The 19,483-nt window shown below is 44.3% G+C and overlaps 1 protein-coding gene and 1 pseudogene across 2 annotated transcripts in view; one reads left to right on the plus strand and one right to left on the minus strand.

The window, feature by feature from the left end:
* Positions 1 to 6,568, plus strand: part of LOC308399134 (kinesin-like protein KIF1C) — a 28,432-nt pseudogene extending 21,864 nt beyond the window's left edge. The window contains exons 20-28 of the transcript XR_013974675.1: positions 332 to 426; positions 2,794 to 2,974; positions 3,104 to 3,176; positions 3,249 to 3,349; positions 3,517 to 3,678; positions 4,770 to 5,064; positions 5,144 to 5,233; positions 5,308 to 5,569; positions 5,734 to 6,568. The product of XR_013974675.1 is annotated as a kinesin-like protein KIF1C (transcript). The remainder of the gene's footprint in view (positions 1 to 331; positions 427 to 2,793; positions 2,975 to 3,103; positions 3,177 to 3,248; positions 3,350 to 3,516; positions 3,679 to 4,769; positions 5,065 to 5,143; positions 5,234 to 5,307; positions 5,570 to 5,733) is intronic.
* LOC308399604 (uncharacterized protein) overlaps positions 1 to 19,483 on the minus strand; it is a gene marked incomplete at its 3' end in the record, with an annotated part of 374,730 nt that overhangs the window by 248,708 nt on the left and 106,539 nt on the right. The gene's annotated exons all lie outside the window — the stretch shown is intronic.

Consider the following 19,483-nt stretch of genomic DNA (forward strand, 5'->3'; position numbering starts at 1 on the left):
TTCATTAGTAGAAAAAGTAATGACACTGTTTACATGTAGTGCATGCAGAAATCTGCTCGTGCAGAGGTTACCACACCGATAATGATCCACAGAGTCATCGTGGAGAACAATGAGTTTCATTACGTATCTTATCAGACACGACACTCGCTGTTATCTAACAACTACTTTATGATCTTGGACATCAGAAGCTCCTCCGTTAGTTTTATTGCAGGAGAAGTTGCACCTTCATCTTTATTCCTGGTGGAGTTGTATAACTAGCTTGGCAGGTGTTTACATTAGTTTTTTCATCTGTCTGTGTGTGTGTGTGTGTGTGTGTGTGTGCGCGCGCCAGGGTCGGGCAGCAGGACGTGGACATTAAACTGTCGGGTCAGTTCATAAAGGAGATTCACTGCGTTTTTGTCAGTGAGACCAACGAGCAGGGAGAAGGTGAGATGTTTACTCCTTGCATAAACCTTTGCTCACATGTCTGACACTCTGATGCCTGATTGGCTGTCTCTGCTCTGCTGCACTGCTGTTTTGTGGTCACACAGCTTCATTGTGCGGAGTTTAAGCAGCCTCAGTCCTGTGGTTTGATCAGCTCCTGTAGTTCACTGTGCAATAACCTCATTATGAACCATGGGTCCTTCAGTACTTTATACACACCAGAGAAACATGTTCTACACGTTACCTGAAGCTGTTTAACATCTGAAGTTATAAAAGAATAAAAATACAAACTACATTTGTACAAATTACTTACTTATCATCGTTACTACCTGCTGCATCATAGTTGGCCTCTTCTACAATCTGCTGCCATAGATCTCCTGTTCCAGTGCTGGAAGTTTTTCTTTTTATTAAATGTGGTGTGAGTTTCTAATGATGTAGTGAGCATAGCTGTCAGTAATCCTTGTGAGCAGTCTGCCCTACACACAAAGCACAGCGCACACTTTTTGTTTCTATTATAGGATCTATATGATGTCATAAAGAGGTCATATCAATAATATACCTGTGAGCACACCTGCGGTCTGTTTGGGGGAGTCTGCCGTCAAAGAAAGGAGCTACAGCAGCTTGTTTCAGACAGAGGGGCCAGTGTGACATAAATAAAAATGATTTTAAACTGTGAGTCATGCTGAGCTGCTGTGGCAGTGTGAGACTAACAGAAATAAAAACATGGTTCTGGAAATGCATTTTTAATCAGATTTGATTTGCATCACTCCTCAAAGTAACGTTTCTGACATGTTTCAGCAGCAGCCGGGGTTAAAGTCAGACCTGCAGGCAGCTGAGTTGATCATTAACATGTGTAAGTCTGGAATGAGTCACAGTGGCAGACAAATGTGCTCTTGACTTCTGTCACATTACACCTCCTGATTCCACTGGCTTATAATCATCTTTAAATATTGAAAGCACACTCGAGCCTCTCTGAGAAGGTTTCTGAAGAGTTTGAGACCAGAAGGACAAAGAAGGTCCTGCAGTGCTTTTATGTACCACATGATGGCTCCGCATGATGTGTGGATTCGAAACTTTGCAGCCAGAACATGCTGATAAGAAAAGTTTGAGCACTTATATATGTATATATAGATTCAATTAGTTACTAACACTAAAAATATTGTTTTGATTGCTATTGCAATTTCATTTTAAATATACAAATGTGGTATTATATATACATATGTCATGAAACCTGTGCTAATTTGCATAAATGTACACTAGATTATGGGGCAAAAAATTCCTGTTTTGTTTTTTTTGTTTTTTTCCATGAGCGTCTCACCTTAGAGGTCTGGTCTGTGTCCAGGCTGTAGTTCTTTGTTCTCGGACTGTGTGTAGAGTCTGAAGCTGCAGCTCTCTTCCTGTTTTCATTAAAAGTTATAAACAGCTGTGTGTGCGTGTGCGTGTGTGTGTGTGTGTGTGTGCGTGTGTGTGCGTGTGTGTGTGTGTGTGTGTGTGTGTGTGTGTGTGTGCGCGCCCGCGCTCAGTGAGTGACTCTTTCTTCTTCTCTTTCTGTGAAAGCTGCCAGGAAATCTGTCAGGTATTAGTCATTGCTACTCGTCATGGTGACATCATCCTCATGTTCACACCCATGTTTCCTGTGCCTTCCCCGCCTCCCTCCTCCTGTCCCAGACACCCCTTCCTCACCCTCTGTCTGTATATCTGTGTGTGTGTGTCTGCTGCTGTTACCCTGTGCGCTGTAGCACGATCCCTGGTTTCAGTGCATGTCTGTATGTGAGACCGAGAGGCCTCTGTAGTTGTGGACATACCCCTTTCAGATCCAGGTCTCTGTCTCTGGATTGTGGATCAACCTTTCTAGTAATGTTACAGGATACAAGCCCAGATATTAAGGTCCATGATAAAGCCTCCGTCACTGCTGCGAGTCCTCCCATCAGACTGTTTCATGCTCATGTGTCATATCAGACAGAGCCGGTCTCCTTGTGTTTCACAGAGCTGTGTTTCAGTTCTCCTGATGAGTTTTTCTTGCTTTGCTTGGACTGTCTGTGTCTCCCTCTGCAGTGGTGGTCACTCTGGAGCCGTTAGTTGGAGCAGAGACCTACGTTAACGGGAAGCAGATCGCCGATGCTGTCGTATTAAAACAAGGTACAGAAACACACCCGGCAGCTTTTCTTACGAGTTCACTGCGGCTTTAAACAAACAGGAAGCACCTGCCATTACACTGCTCCTGCAGCTGTTACATCAGGTTTCACTTTAGTTTACAGCTTATTACACACGAACATGAAAAACAAAGCAGGTTTGATCGATGGAGTAAACACACCACCCAAAACCTGCAGGAGACCTCAGACTCCGTTTCCTGTCTGTTTCCGTCTCTAGGTAACCGCATTGTGATGGGGAAGAACCACGTGTTTCGGTTCAACCACCCGGAGCAGGCGAGGCTGGACAGGGAGCGCAGCGCCACGATGGAGCAGCAGGGGGAGCCGGAGGACTGGAACTACGCGCAGAAAGAGCTGCTGGAGAAACAAGGCATCGACATCAAGCTGGAGATGGAGAAGAGGTAGATGCACCTTTACTAGACCCTGAAGTGTGGTTTTCAGATAGCATCTGTAGACACACTGTAAACCACGTCAGATATCAGAGCTGTTTCCTGATTATTGATCGTCTGATTGGTTGGTTGGTGCTGCAGACTGCAGGACGTGGAGACTCAGTACCGTAAAGAGAAGGAGGAGGCTGACCTGCTGCTGGAGCAGCACAGACTGGTGAGTTTCTCCTTCAGGTGAGCTCGTGTGGTGACTGCTTCAGGTGTTTTACCTTCTCTGTGTGTGCAGTAGCCTACGCAGACAGCGACAGCGGGGACGACTTGGACAAACGATCCTGTGAGGAGAGCTGGAGGCTCATCTCCTCCCTGAGAGAGAAGCTGCCAGCCAACAAGGTATCAGCTCCTCATAATCTCCTCGTTCATAGCTCCTCATGTAGCTGTGACATCCCATAGAGACCTGATAGGATCGTGAAGCAAGCTTTTCTGCTGACAGGGACAGTCATTGGAGCAGATTAATGTACCTGTGAGCTGACCTGTCTCACCTGTATGTCTGTGTCCAGGTGCAGTCCATAGTGAAACGCTGTGGTCTGCCCAGCAGCGGGAAGAGGAGGGAGCCTCTGCGAGTGTATCAGATCCCTCAGAGGAGGAGGATCAGCAAAGACCCCAAACGGGTGACCATGGAGGACCTCCGCATGCAGGCCGTCAAAGAGATCTGCTACGAGGTCTCACAAACACACACGTGATATCAGAGTGTTCTCTGACTGGTTTCAGAGGGACAGATAAACATTTTAGAAGTTATTCTCATAAATACTCTTATATCTCTACATTCAGGGGCAAAGGGTTAAAACTTTACCTCGAAAAATACACTGGACCTTTCAAAACCCAAACCCTCCTGGAGATGGCTCCAGGTGGACACTTTACACTGGTCTGTAGTGTTGGACCAATTTGGTCCATGACTAAGTCAGACAGACTCTGTTAGTTAGACTCCATAGCTCCAGTCAAACGCAACAAATAAGTGGTAAATTGTGAAAATCATACATGATGCATTTTCCAATAAAACCAGGATCACTAGATTGTTACAGACCTTGCTGTGTAACCATAAACTCTTTAAAAAAGGTAGTCATAGTAAAGCCACATTACCTTTTCCTTTCCAAATTTTGAAGCCTGGACTGTAGCATTTAAGAGTTAAAAACATGCATCCGTGGACTGTACGGGAGTGTCACACTGACACTGGTGCCTGCGATTAAGTGTAAAGAAATAAGTCCACTCACTAAAACTGGAGCACAGAGTTCTCGGAGGGTTGGTAGTAGAGCTAGTACCCATGGCACAGTGTTGATTGGTCTGTTCAGCCTGTGTGAGGTAAAATATGTGATCGTCTTAAGATATCGCACCAGAACATACAGAGGCAAATTATAAACCTGAGTGGGTTCAGATTTGCCCATTTTTGTGGGTTCTGTGCACTCAGGCCCTGCTCTACGGTGTAGATGCCACTGAAGTCCATTGCTAGGTTGTGGTCACGCAACCTTACAGTGGACAGGTGCATAGATGCTAAAAATGGGTTATTGTAACCAGTCGATATGAGGTTCCTAGGCCACATGATTATGTCATAGTGTCTGATGTAGATAAGAACCTCGGGACCCTAATATGTACCTGCGTGCCAAGTTTGGTTGCTCCACTCCTGATTGTTTAGCAGTCTGTGGAGAGATTTGGAGAACAGTAAAATTAACCAGCACAAACAGTCCAGAGGACATTAGAGGAGGAGCTTTTTTTTCTTTTTTTAAACCTGTTCCTCTGTATGTGGCGCCCCCCTCAGGTGGCTCTGGGAGACTTCCGTCACTCCCGTCAGGAGATCGAGGCGCTCTCCATTGTCAAGATGAAGGAGCTGTGCCGCATGTACGCCAAGAAGGACACCAACGAGAGGGAGGGCTGTGGCCCAGGACGTCTGCGACACTGTGGGCATCGGAGAGGAGAGGAGCCCTCCCGCTGAAGAGGGGGGAGGAGGAGGAGGAAGTGGTGGTAGTGGAGGAGGAGAGACAGGGGAAGGTGGAGAAAAGGCAGGCGTGTACGACTTGAAGGCTCACATCGATAAGCTGACAGATATTTTGGAGGTGAGTTATGCTAATCTTGTTTTCTTCACGACCTGAGAGGCGCTAGAGGAGCAGAGCTAAATGTGTGCGACTCCTGCAGGAGGTGAAGCTGCAGAACAACATGAAGGACGAGGAGATCAAAGCTCTGAGAGACAGAATGATCAAGATGGAGAGCGTCATACCTCTTCAGGTATGTTCGCACCTCCTGTCCCGCCCCTTCAACCCATCACCACCAGAGTTAACCGTTGTTTGACTTGTTTCCAGGATGACGACTTGAACGGCGAGGGAGGCGAGTCCCCTCAGAGAGAGAGAGAGATGGAGATAGGGACGGGGATGATGAATGCCCTAGCCACCCAGAGGTCAGAGTTCAGCGGCTGATGGAGGAGGACCCGGCGTTCAGGAGAGGACGCCTCCGCTGGATGAAAAAGGAGCAGCAGCGCCTCCTGAACCTGCAGCAGCAGAACATCACCAAGAAGCTGCGAGGACAGAACCAAAGCCAAGGTGAGCTCGGGGGTGTGGCCATACCGTGATGGCGAGGGTTCCAATAGAAGTCACTGCAAACGATCGTCATCAATAAACCCTTCAAATGATTGTTTATCTGTACTTAGTCGAGTCGGTTGCTTATGCTGTGACCATCTTTAATTTACAGTCTGTGCTCTGTCCCTAACTTTGCTCCTCCCCCAGCTCCAGGTCAGAACGCTTCATCCCTCCGCAGGAATGCAAGCTCAAGTTTCCCTTTAAGAGTAACCCTGCCCATCGGCTGTCATGGGGACCCGCCAGTGCCGCTCTGCAAGCTCTCGGTCTGGGGGAGGGAGGAGGAGGTGATGGTGTTGAGCAGAAGGAGAATGGAGGAGGAGAAGCTAAAGGTTCTCCCTCACCTCCACCTCCCCCACAAGGTCAACTGCCTGGTCTCTTGCCCCTCCCCTTCCCAGCTCAGCCCCCTCGCATGCGCACCCCAAGTCCTCATCGCGCCTGGCAGCAGCGTAACCAGGGCAACCAGGGTGGCTATCACTACAACAACCAGGCCAACCAAAACCAGCAGCGTCGTTACCGCCGCAACTCCCTGGACAGCTCGCCACAGGGGAACGGGAGCTACGACAATGACCAGCACTTCAGCAGTGGTGGCAATGGTGGCCACCAGGGGTGACCAAGACAGAGGAGGGGATTTTGACCTGGGCCAGGTGGGGAGAGAGGAGGAGGAGGCAGAGGAGGAAGCAGAGACAGGGACAGAGACAGAGATGGAGGCTTCCATTATAATCAACGCCAGCACCATCAGTTCCACCACCACCATCCCTACTACAACCCCCACAATGCACCATTCCAGCCTGGACCTCACCCTCACCCCCATTACCACAGCCTGCCGCGCTCAGGGGCTCCACCCCTTCCTGCTGACATGCTACTTGGCATTATGCCACCGCCGGGGGCGTGGAGCTTCAACACTCCGCCCAGGATGAGGCGGCAGTTCAGCGCACCGGACCTCAAAAACAACAACAAGGAGACGCCGATCTGACCTCTGACCTCCTGAATACGGAGACTCCTGATTGGCTGCGGGACACAGGGCGATCCTGATGCTGTAGAGCAGGGGTGCTCAATACGTCGATCGCGATCGACCAGTCGATCGCAAAGGTAGTATTGGTAGATCGCATGGCATTAAAAAAATAGATGCCAGCCTATCATCCATCCCGTCACTTGATTGATACAGGGAAGCCAGTCAGATGACATCAGATTTTTTCTGACGCTTAGGTCGCTGCGCATGCGCAAACAGCGACGCGAAGTGTAGTAAAACTGACAAGCTAGTCAGCGAGTTAACTCCAATTTTTAGCTCTCGGTTTTTTCTCTTAAACCTGGCCGTCAGCAGCTACTGTCCGGACTATGCATCCCTGGCTGATTCATTTCAGTGCAAGTCATCAGAGTAAACTCAGGTAATGACAAAAAATTTACATAGTTAATTGTGTTGTGAAATATTGGATATTGCGGTTATGCATGTATATACATTGTAGATATAAAGAATCCTCAATATATTTATAAATAAGTATATGTTTTGGATTTTTGTAGTGGGTAGATCATTTTGACTTGGTCATTTTATAAGTAGCTCACATGCGGAAAAAGTGTGAGCACCCCTGCTGTAGAGAATCGGCTGAGAGTGTGCGCGCGTGTGTGCAATTGAGCACTTTTACACACCCTGTATCCTCTGTCCTGCTGCGTGTGTTTGTGCTTGTGTGTGTGTGTGTGTGAAGCTTGAATTAGCAAAGGTGAGCTGTTAGCGACACTGACGTGCAAAAAGTGATTTTGAATTTGTTTTATTTTATTTTATCTGTTATGTTGTTCTGTCAGACTTTGATCACGTAGTAATTTAGCCTTTTTTTATTTTTTAAATTTCACCGATGGCTGGTGTTCGGGTGTCGATCATCGTGTTAACAAGGTGCCTTAAAGCCAACGTGTCTGCTGGTGAAGCTAATTTTCTTTTTAAAGATCAAGTATGTTTGTTAGTAGGGTGGTGTTTCTGGGTTAGAAGAGTTTTTTTTTTTTTTTAGTGTTAGCAAGTGAAGAGTAGGTGAAATTGTGAGCTTAGCCTAGCCTACGCTGCATTCAAGTTCCATGGGAATTACAGATTGTACAGCTTGTTTAACTCACTTCAACCCTCAAACTGATGATTAAGAGTTTAATCTGGAGCAGTTCCCAAATGGTGATTAATATTAAAATGAAGTTTATTTTTACTCGTTTATTTAATCATAAATACAATAGAGCCCACTGTGCTTGTATTTAGCATCTGCTGCAAACCAAAAAAAAATGTATACAGTTCAACAACTTAAATATTGATTTAAATTTGAGAAAAAAATATGCAGAAACATATATATTACATGTGAGTACATTTTCTCAATATTTAATTCTTTGAAAAACACACTGATAATGTTGCCTTTTTTTCCTGTCATATTTACCACCTGTGATCTGTTTTTGATTGAAGCTTGAAACTTGTATTTACATCTTCTCCCATGTGATTTGAATGCAGCATCGCTGAGTGCTACAAACCAAAGAAAGCGGCTGTGTGGCGCCTCCTAGTCAGGGTAAAAGCATCAGTGCAGGAACAATAAGTGCCAATGTGGCTTTTGTAAAAACGCTAAAACACGCAGAGTTCCAAAAATGGAGAAGCAGGCGAGAAAGGCGAGTGCAGATGCCCCCCTGAGGAAGCGGAGGTGCAGAGAGGAAGAGGAGTAGGTGGTGCGCTTGTCTTATCTGTCAGATGTTTGTTTTTAAGAGCTGTGTGTGTATATTTGAAGTGTTAAATCTGATTTTAAACACATGAAACGTGCTGACGGTAAGTTCACCGTCTCTGGCAATCGTGGGAAATGCAAGTGATGCGTAACACATGATGATGCCCCAAGGTGGGAAATGTGGGAGCTTTGAGACAGAATCCTGAAGGGATGGATTAGTTTATGTAGGGCTGGATAAGGAAGGAATTCTGGGAGATGTATTGAGAAGCAGAAGGTTTTGAGGAAGAGAAGAAGAAGCTGATATACAGTAAGCTTTTTTTTTTTTTTTTGAAGAAGTAACAGACACTACAGCATGTCGGGTGTGATACGAGATTCGTGCTGTAAGGACACGACACTTTTTACTTTATGTCCAATTCAAAAAGGATGGGAAAATTCACTGCTGCCTTCCTGGCACGTCAGGATCCTGGAAATTGTGGCCTCCACCTGTTTCAGGTTGCTTTTAATTTCTTCTTGTTTTTCAAACATGACATTTGCACACACATACTTTTGCTGGTGTTGTGTTCACTTCACATGTGTAAGACAGGAAACAAATTTCCAGCTTCCTGCGTCCCAGCGAACGCAGCACCCTATGTGCGTTTTATTCGCACTGAATTAATGAAGACAAGTTTACTGCCAGGAGGAGCTGGGAGAGTTGGCGATACTGCGCACACTCCACCCACTCAAAGCAGAGGATTGTGGGAGTTAACAAGTGGAGCAACTATGAGCTCTGTGACTTTTAAGGCTTTTTCATAAAAAGGTTAGATCCAACCAATGGCAGTGCTCCTTCCCGCTGCAGGAGGGAGTCAGCGCCATGACGATGACAATAATTGTGATGAAAACAAAAGAAGTGATTGCAATTGGCCTGAGAAGCATGATGTCAGCAGAATCTCTGGAATTGGTCAATCACAGGACAATCGCTAATCCTGCTGCCACTGCCGGGCCTGATGGGAAAATATGTTTTTTTTATTTTTATTTTTTAGATTTGTTTTTTTCATTTCCAGCTTGGGCCTCTGATTGGCTGTTTGTTTTTCCTTTGTGTATTACATCATGTACTGCGTATTTTAACCAACCTCCATGTTTGACCTTTGGTTTATGATGTCATCAGTCATCTTCACTTATTAATATAATTATCCTAAAGTTATACGTGTCATTAATATTTGGTTATTGTGGATGCTGCTAAAGGGAGTTTCTTTGCCCTCACACAAACCGTTGAGTTAGTGTGTGTGTGTGTGTGTGTGTTGAGCGTCTGTTTGTGTGTGTTTGTGGGTTAATTTAGAATCAAACAGTAAAGTTTGTTTTACTTCATAAAGCTGATTTTAGTCATTATTCTTTTTCTTTGGTTAGTTTTGTTGTTTTTTGAGGTGGAATGGGGGAGGGACTTAGAGGGGGTGGGGTGTTGCCATGGCAGCCATGACTCGGCAGAATTCCAGAACATTCTAGAACTCCCCTCACTGACAGGCTGTGCCCATTCCCTGCACCTCTGCTCTAATCATGACCTCAGAATCTGTGACATTACGGCGCAGTGTCGCTTCAGAACTCGAAACACGGATATGGATATGATGACATCATAGTGTAGCCCTCTTCCTGTTGGCCCAGACCCCCTCAGTTGCTTTTTTGTTATTGTTGTTTTTTCTCTCTGTATGTGTTGGGTTGTCTTTTGTTGTTGTTTTGTTTGTATCAGGAACCAATCTCAGGCTCTACCTGCAGACAACATGATGGCAATAAACTGTCTCCAAGATTCAAAATAAGGCTCACTTCTTGTGTTTTTATTGGGTCTTCATCCACAAAGGATGGCTATGGAAGCTGAGAGGTGTCAGGGCACTCAAACATTGTCTTAAAACTGCATAATTTCTAGTGGCCAGCAGGGGGCATCTCCTGGTTGTTAAATGATTTCCATGACTAAAATGAGCCTGCTGTTTACTGGTCCAGATCCACTGCCTGTTTGAGAAAATAACTTTTCGTATTAGTTTGTGGTAGTAACGGAAAATTGTGAAGTAATAACCCAGAAGTCTAATTTAAAAACAATGTGTTTTTCCAGGGTGCAAACAAGTTTCCCCATATAAGAGTTGCTTTAAATGAGTCCTAGAATAGAAGAATAGAATAATGATAACTGAGATAGAATAGAAAGGACAAAACAGAAAGTATTTTTCGTTGCAAAGATCACAAGCAAAAAGAGCTGTTCATTTATGCATTTTGTGTGTGTGTGTGTGTGCGTGTGTGTGCGCGCAAGGGCATAGATTTGGTTTTGGCATTGGTGGGGACGGATGATTCAACCACTGAACCCTGCCCTGTTTCTTTTTTTCCCCTTTTTGTCTTTGCTTCTTGATAAAAAAAAAAAGGGAGAAATATACTTGCTTACATATGTTATTCTACATGCTTTTAAACCATTTAAAATTACAATTCATAGTTTTATATGTGAATTATATAATGTTAAATTACTATTAAACAAATGACGAAGTATTTTAGGCTTTAGTTTACTTCAGCCATATTCCATATAAATCAGGTATCATACAAAAATAAAAACCGCTTCAAATACAGTCATGAGAATAAAAGAATATGACTTTAAGGACTTAACAACATTACTTCAGTTATAGTACACCAACATATCTGATACATTAGCACTAAGGGAACACTGAATGACCTGCTGGTTTTTTTCCATAAAACTACTCATCTAAGATCACCACAAAGTAAAAGATCTCTCAGCAAAACTATGCAACATTTTAGGCACTATAGCCCCGATCAAATCAGTGAGCTGGGATTTTTTATTCTAAACATGAACTACTGTTACAGCAACAGACATGGACTACTGGTGCCCCACACAACAACTCAATGTCCACTATGTGAAGGAGCCAAACACATGCCTTCTCCTCTCGTTAGCTGAGATAAACTGCTGGCCAAGGGCGTAGATTTGGCATGGACGGAAGGCACATGTCCCCACCAATAATTTGATCTCTTCGAGTAAAGAAAAACAAAACCGATAGAAAGAAAAAAATCTATCTGTCAACGTCTCATTCGCCCAGCGGTGCAGAAAGAGTTAAATTACGTTCTCTACTGGACGTTCTCTATATGGCCAATGTGATTGGCTGTGCCTATCAGGGAGCTCTGTTTAGTTGTAGCAGCGGCAAGCCTGCGCTGCGAGGAGGAGAGGAGGATGGCAGCACAAAGGAAGAACCTGGATATAACAAAGTATTTTTCAAAGAAACCTGTAAGTCACTTAAAGCCAAGTTCACTCATAAAATGTGTCCGTCATAATAACGTTACAGGCTATGCTAGGCCGTACATGCTAACCCTCCCGATTTTTCCAGGAGAATCCCGAATTTCAGTGCCGCTCCCGAAAATCTCCCGGAGCCACCATTCTCCCCAATTTCCCCCGTTTTTCCACCCGGACAACAAAATTGAAATCCCATATCTCAGATTGGCGCAGCCAATTCCAGTTTCCAACAATAGCTGCTACTACTGCAGCTACTTAGTTTTAATATTACTCTCATTACTGTTTCTGGGTCGCAAAATAGACGTTTAACATATTTTCAGGCGAGAATGTAGCTGTGTAAACTTCAAATATCTGAGCCGGTGTTCCAGATCTACTGGCGTTTAGATCAACTGGCGTTGGTCGAACAGATGTGTGGCAGTCTTGCGTTTCAGTAGCTGCTACCGACAAACCAGCAAAAAAACGCCAAATGTGTCATCTGTGACACTTGTGAGGTTGTCTCAAACACACTCCGTCAGTCTTGATGCTGTTGAACAACAAAATGTTTACAAATGTGGCGAGTTTACCTGGTGATATCCTCGTGCGCGACGCGATCGCGAAAACAGCAAACAAGTAACACCACGCCGATGTTGTTCACAGGACAGCAAGAGTAAACGATCGGGAGACTCTTGTCGTCGTCATCGTTCCCCTCGCACGGTTTATTTCTCCGAATTCAGCGTTTTTGCTTCACAACTACAGCGTGCTGTTTACTTTGTGCACTAACATGGAGTCGAGTCAACCAGCGCCACCTCTGGCCAAGTGCCACAGCCTACAGCCAGATCAACCTGTGACACATCTGCACCACGTTTGAATTCGTGTCATGCACATTTGTACCTTTCAATTGTGTCTGTTTGTGCGTCATGCAAATAAACCTTTGAAATGAATGAAATGATATCATGTATTTATTATCAGCCTACATTTGTACAAAATGCCAAATGACATTTACCGTTGAAAAAATAAAAGAAATAAAACCCCATCGGCCCATAAAAACGAAAAATCACGAGCGGCCCATCGGGCCGGTATCGGGCATACCGGGAAAAAGCCCGGTATGCCAGTCCAGCTATGTAAGCAAGTATATTTCTCCCCCCTTTTTTTTTTTTTTTATCAAGAAGCAAAGACAAAAAGGGAAAAAAAAAGAAACAGGGCAGGGTTCAGTGGTTGAATCATCCGTCCCCACCAATGCCAAAACCAAATCTACGCCCTTGCATCGGTGCAAATTATAAGTCCGTATCATAATGTCTGTTGTTTTCGTGTTTGTTGGTTTGTTTTAAGTTTTTTAATTTAGCGAGTTGGTTATTAGATGCCGCTTCAGCCAGCCAGTGAATCCTCCGCTGCCCAGCCCTTGCGCACCTCGCAAACGGAGGGCGCCCTTACTCCCAGCAATTGGGCGATAGAAAACCGATCGGCGCCTGTGCCATTCCCAATATGCGCTGGCTTGACGTCGGGGCAGCATGAGTACCAGTAAAAAAAAAAATAAAAAAATCTTTTGCTGATGCCCGTGATGCCGCCCCCGTCCGCGTCGTCCGTATCAAAAACCGCTACTTCACTCACAACAGGATAACTTTAAATTAATGTTAACAATGTCATTACCATTACACTGTCAGCTTTAATAAGTATTTTAACAATGAATCAACATTTATTTGAAGACTGAGATTTAAATCTTGACCATAATGATAATCCTGTTAAAGAATCAACATTAATTTAATGTGATTTTGCGATCTGGGTTAGGATGTTTCAACACTTCTAAAGTGCAGTGATTTTGAAACACTGCTCAAAGTGTAGTTGAGACCGCCTTTATGACGGTTCTCAGATCAGTATCATTTTTCACTTAATTTTTTTATGAGCACGTTTATACAGTGAAAATTCCAGAAGACTCAGACATCTAGAAAAAACAAAGAGTCAGATCAGCAGAACTCGAGAACACAGACATGTCTCCTGTAACTGCGACACTCTGCGGGACTCTGCTGTGTTTCAGCGTCTTTGTGTTTGTATCTGCAGGTGAGGTTTTATAATTTAAATTGTTATAAAATTAAACGATATTTTCCTGTGAGATAAACAGTGTTCAGTAGAGTTATTTTCATACTGGTTCAGTTTGTCCGTGTGTGCAGAGACTGGGTGGAGTCATTAAGAGTCTAATGAGACTTTCTCTTGTATTTTCTGAATATTACATTCAGTTGTCAGAACGTGATTTTATTCTGTGCAGCTGGTTAAAGAACAGCAGCGTGTAGAAACACTTTTAATCGTCTCTTTATGGTGCTGCGCCCTTTTTTTTAATCAGCCTGCTGTCCCTTAGGACAAAGTCGGGGGATCAGAGCCAGTTGATATATCTGTTACCGTAATCTGTGATTTTCACCTTTATTTAAACCTCAAGTTAAACCATGAATTGAGTCGAGTTTAAATGGAAAAAAAAGAGGTTTCTATAGCTTAAGAGTCAGATCAGCAGCATCTCTGCTAACTGCGTCACTCTGCTCCACTTTGATGTTTGTCAGCATCTTCGTGTTTGCTGTAAGCTTTAATTGTAAGGCACAAATCTGTCTGTCTCTGAGATAAAGACGAATAAACAAAAGGTGGTTTACATGTTACTAACCAAAATATTATTATTAATATTATTATTAATTTCTTGTACATTGTTTCAGTGTGTGTAAACATGACGTGAGGCTTCTTTCTCTCACACATTATGTTCACTTATTATCAGCACATGTTTTTGTTGTGTGGAAGCTAACATCTTGTAGTTTCTGACACTTTGCATGTTTATCATGAGGCTAAAATTCCCCCTCAGTCGGTCACAGGTAACTTGGTGGATGTTCAGAGGTTCATTAAATCCAACATGACTAAAAACTCAAATGTTAAAGGAAATAAACAAAATATTTAAACTAAATCATTCTGATCATAATTGTACTTTGTGTCACGGTACTGGGTCGTGCGACCCAGTGTTTGAGTTTTTATGTATCTTTTGTATTCATTTGTGTTCTAGTTTAGCTCATCTAGTTAATTTCTAGGTTGCAGTTTAGTCCTTTTTTTCTTAGTTGTTTCTGTCATCTCCCCCTGTACTGTCTCCCTGGTCCATGCGTCTATGTCTGTGTGGTCCTTATTGTCAAGTTTGTGTCATGTCTATGTCTCCATGTTTCCTGTTTTATTTCGAAAGAGTCTGGTGTTCTTTGTTCATTGTATTTAGTTTCACTGCCCCTGTCCTGTCATTAGGTTCATGTGTGTCAGCTGTTCTTGCTCATGTGTTTCCACTTCCCCTGCTCATCCCTGTGGGTATTTAGTCTCTGTGTTTCATTCAGTCTGTGTTGCATCATCTGTTACCATTCCTGTCACTCTAGCTACACGTCATGATTTCAGATTCTTTTACTGGTCATGTTCATAATAATCTGATCCTTTCATGTTTTCATAGCTTTTTCATGTCATGTTCATAGCTCATAGTTACAGTTATAGTCCGAGTCTTAGTTTGTCTTAGTCTTTAGTTGTTTCCCAGTTTAGGCTCTTTGTTTAGGTCATTGCCTTAGTTTATGTTTGGCTCACTTTGAGTTTAGTTAAAGTTTTGCCTCCTTCGTCTGTGTCCGCACCTGGGTACTTCAAACACCCTCCACACAGTCTGCCCCCACTGACCGCGACACTTTGACCTTTAACCTTTAACCTCTCTGCTCTGTGTTGTTTCCTCTTTCAGACCTGAAATTGATCACAGCTGAATCTGGACAGGACGTCACTCTGACATGTCGAGCTCCAGACAACAACATCAATACTTTAGAATGGAGCAAACCTGACCTGGGAGATAAGAATGTCTATTTGTACCAGAATGGCCAATTCGAACCAGATCACCAGCATCCATCTGTTAGGAACCGGGTGGATCTGCAGAACAGACAGATGATGGATGGAGACGCGTCTTTGATTCTGAAGGATGTGACAATTGGTGACACTGGAACATACGAGTGTCGTGTCAACATGGAAGGAAAAAACCGCAAGGACGCTAAACCCGTCAGTGTCTTCTACCTCCATGTTGATCCTCCAGGTGAGTGAGTAGAGTTGAGTGTGTGATCAGAGGTGAAGCTGCTTCCTGGTTGTTGATGTTTGTTTCTAAAGATGTTGTTGATGAGACTTTGTAGAAAGCAGCTGGTCTGAGTGATGTGATCAGAGTGCAGTAGATAATGTCTGACAGCAGTTTGAAGAGGAAATGGATTCTGTTCTGTTCTTCACTCATCACCTACCTGACAGCTGACACCTCACACCTGTTGTTGTTGTTGGATTTTTGGGTTTTGTTTTTTTTTTGCTTGTCCCGTTTGGATCTATAGCCATCAGAATTGTTGTTTGAAGGCCAAGAAAGATGCCAAGCGGATTTACTTTGCCAAGTGGATCATCATGGCCTTGCCATATTGGTCCATTTGATTGACCTTTATTATAATTATGTATTTATTTTATTTTATTTTCGGTTGTTACAGACGGGACAGACATGACTGGGGGATAGAACAGGGAGAAAGAATGAAAGAAAGAGAGGGAGAGAAAGAAAAAGAAAACCCCCAAAACACTTAGATCACCTGTATGGGGATAAGAAAAAAAAGAAGAGAAAAGAGCAAGATAATAAATACAACACCATCACAATATACTACCTAACAGTAGATAACAGTAGATACTAAATATTACATGTTATTATGCAGTACACAATAGACAGAGGTCGACAGCGCACAATGTGCTTTGAGGTAGCAGCCAAAAACGGTGTAGCTTGTGTCTGTGAACACCCGTGTGCACACCTGTGTGGATCAGCACGCTTGTATTCAAAAGGTTTCTCCATGTCCATGACTGGCTCTTAAATAGTGCTTTTCTACTCTGTCTGAGCACTCAAAGCACTTTATACATCTAATTCATTCACCCAATCACACAAGCACTTTTTTCTGAGTTTTTAAGTGCTAAGTAGTCTACCATCCATACACATTCACACTCCAATGGATGCATCGGAGAGCAACATGGGGTTAGTATCTTGGCATGCAGACTAGAGCAGCCTGGGATTGAACCACTGACCCTCTGGTTAGTGGCTCTGCCACCTGAGCTACAGCCACCCCGATCTGCTAGGGAGTGTGGGGAGCCATAGCCCCATCCCCTGAGGGCATGAAGCACTTATGGAGGAGATCCAGGCCATGGACATCCAGAGACCCCAGAATACGAGGACCCAAGGAGGACCACCAGGGTGGCAACCATGCCACCCTCCTGGGAAGAGCTGCGGAGAGCCCCAAACGAGACGTCACCCAGCATGCAAAGGAGAGGAGGCGAGAGGGGGTTGCAGTGACGTGTCCGCGGGCTCTGCCAGCAGCCAGCTCTACCAGAGGACCGGGCCTCAGGCCCAGAGGCCTGAGGGCACCCCACCCCCCTGAAGGGGCTCAGACGGGCCACAGGCGCCAGGGACAGCCAATCGGTCACCTGGAGTGAGTCGGTACATACATGAGTGCCCAGCCCCAGACACCAAGAACCACCAACACACCAACGTCTGAGGGCATCAGCCACTGGCAGGGAGTGTGGTGAGGGAAGATAGGCCTCCATACCTCGGAGAGCCTGAGATGTTCCCAGTGAAGTCTAAGACCCAAGCTGACATAGACGAACAGGTGCACGGAGACACAAACATGCATTCCCACCCGAATATACAAAACCAAATACTCGGCACTCACCCAATGGAGACAGACACAAATAGACACTTTACACACATTCACACTCCGCAAACATACCCTATATCCCAGGTCCGGGTACAGTTTGCCCCCCTGGGGCAAACTGTACCCAGACCCAGGAGATGTAACCCTTCTGTCTGGGGTGGAGGAAAGCAGACCGCCTCCTTATCGGCAGTAGCAGGGAGGCCCCGCATCCCAGACCCCAATCTGACGGCCAGCACCTCCTCCCAGCCCCAACGGTGAACAAAACGGGGGTGAGTGAAGACCCCAAACCTTCCTCCGCCCGTTCATATGTAGTGTTGCTGCGTGCTGTTCTAAAGTGCATTTAAAACACAGGAGGGCATGGTGCTTCTTGCCAGAGAGCAGCACGGCTCCTCCATCAGTGTCTATATGCATTTAAAATTGAGGGTAGGGCACCAGCACCAGAGGTGGGTTTGAATACACAGACCATCCTCTGGACACTGTGTAACGTACCCATGCCCCAAGGCCCTATTTGTATGTGTTATGAGAGTATGAGTAATGTGGATGTCTAGGTTACGGAATAAAATTGAGGCACAGGCAGCCAGAAGGGGACAGAGGGGGAGTGCCTCCCCTGCACCCTGGTGACACACCTGCACCCCAAGCCCTGCGTATGTGTGGGTGTGGTGGAGCAGGAAGAGGGACTCAGCTGACCCCAGTAGGCATCCCCACACTCTGGAACCCACCAGGGCAAGGGCCAAGACTGTTATTTTTAAAAACTCCCACCATGCTGTTAGAGAAGAGCTGATGTTGATGCTTTTAAAGCATTCATGTCGTTTGATGTTTGAGCTGATAAATGTTAGGTCTGAAATTTCTAGATTATTACATAGTGCCTGTTCTACAGGCTGGGCTATTTATATGGAAACACCGTAATGGCTACCATGGTCACCACCCATCTTGAGGAGTTTGCCCCCTTACATATACTAATGTGCCACAAACAGGACTTTAATATCACCAACCATTCCCATGTTATTACGGTGTATCCATATAAATGGCCCACCGTGTACATCTATCCGGGGTTCATCTAAGTAGGTGTGTTTTAACCATCTAGAGATGAACTGAAGCCTGTTGGCTAAAAAGTAGTGATTAAAGTTAGTCCGATCTAGTCCTCCTTTATCCTTGGTCCTTTTGGTTTTTAAGCTGATATGTGGGGGTTTATCTTTCCAAAGGAATTTAGAAATATACGAGTCTAGAGATCTGAACCAATCTTGTGATGGCTTACTTGGGATCATTGAAAATAATTTTTTTTCATGCCTTTTTCTCATCAGGAGCACACAAAGACAATAAACCTGTTAAAATTGACCCTCCACGTGTTGTTCCTCCAGGTGAGTGAGTAGAGTTGAGTGTGTGATCAGAGGTGAAGCTGCTTCCTGGTTGTTGATGTTTGTTTCTAAAGATGTTGTTGATGAGACTTTGTAGAAAGCAGCTGGTCTGAGTGATGTGATCAGAGTGCAGTAGATAATGTCTGACAGCAGTTTGAAGAGGAAATGGATTCTGTTCTGTTCTTCACTCATCACCTACCTGACACCTCACACCTGTTTCTCACCTGCAGCTCAGAAAGGAGGATCTGGTGGACTGAAAGCTGGTCTGGTAGTTCCTGCTGTGCTTCTTGTTGCTGCTACTGTTGTTGGTTTTTGAAAAGAAACACCAACAACAGCAGCAACAAGAAGAAAACAGTCTCAAGGTTCAAATGAGCGTTCTGCTGAACAACAGAGCGGACAACCTCTTCAGACTTAAGATCATCAACCAATAAACATCATAGACGTCAAACACTCAGAGTTTGGATTTCTTTCTCATTTCTCTGATGATCATCATGTTCAGACTCAGACCAACAGTGTGTGTCTGTGCTGTCTGTCAGTGAACCTGAACTACAGTTTATTCATCTTCATGTTGTTCATGAGATTTACTGACACAAAGTCAAACTGTGTTACAAACATAAATGAATTTATATGATATTATCTCAGAATATATGCACGTTTTGTTTTTTAGCTTCATGTTCAGCGGCTGGTTGTAAGAAAAACTAAAGATCAGCTGTTACAGTATAATTGTTGTTCTGTGAATTATAGACTATTAATAATCTGGCTCATTGTTCAGCTACAACCACTTTGGTTGACATTACTTATTATTCTCTTTTTGTATAAAATGTTGAATTTTACAGCTTACGGAGCAAAATTGTGTAAAAGTAAAAATTTGTGTAGTTACAGACTCATATTTCTTCTCTGATCCTGAACCTTTCTAACCCCTTTCATTTAACATTTCCTCCAGTGAAT

This window comes from Rhamphochromis sp. 'chilingali', assembly GCF_963969265.1.
Source record: "Rhamphochromis sp. 'chilingali' genome assembly, chromosome: 1".
In the NCBI taxonomy this organism is placed as follows: Eukaryota; Metazoa; Chordata; class Actinopteri; order Cichliformes; family Cichlidae; genus Rhamphochromis; species Rhamphochromis sp. 'chilingali'.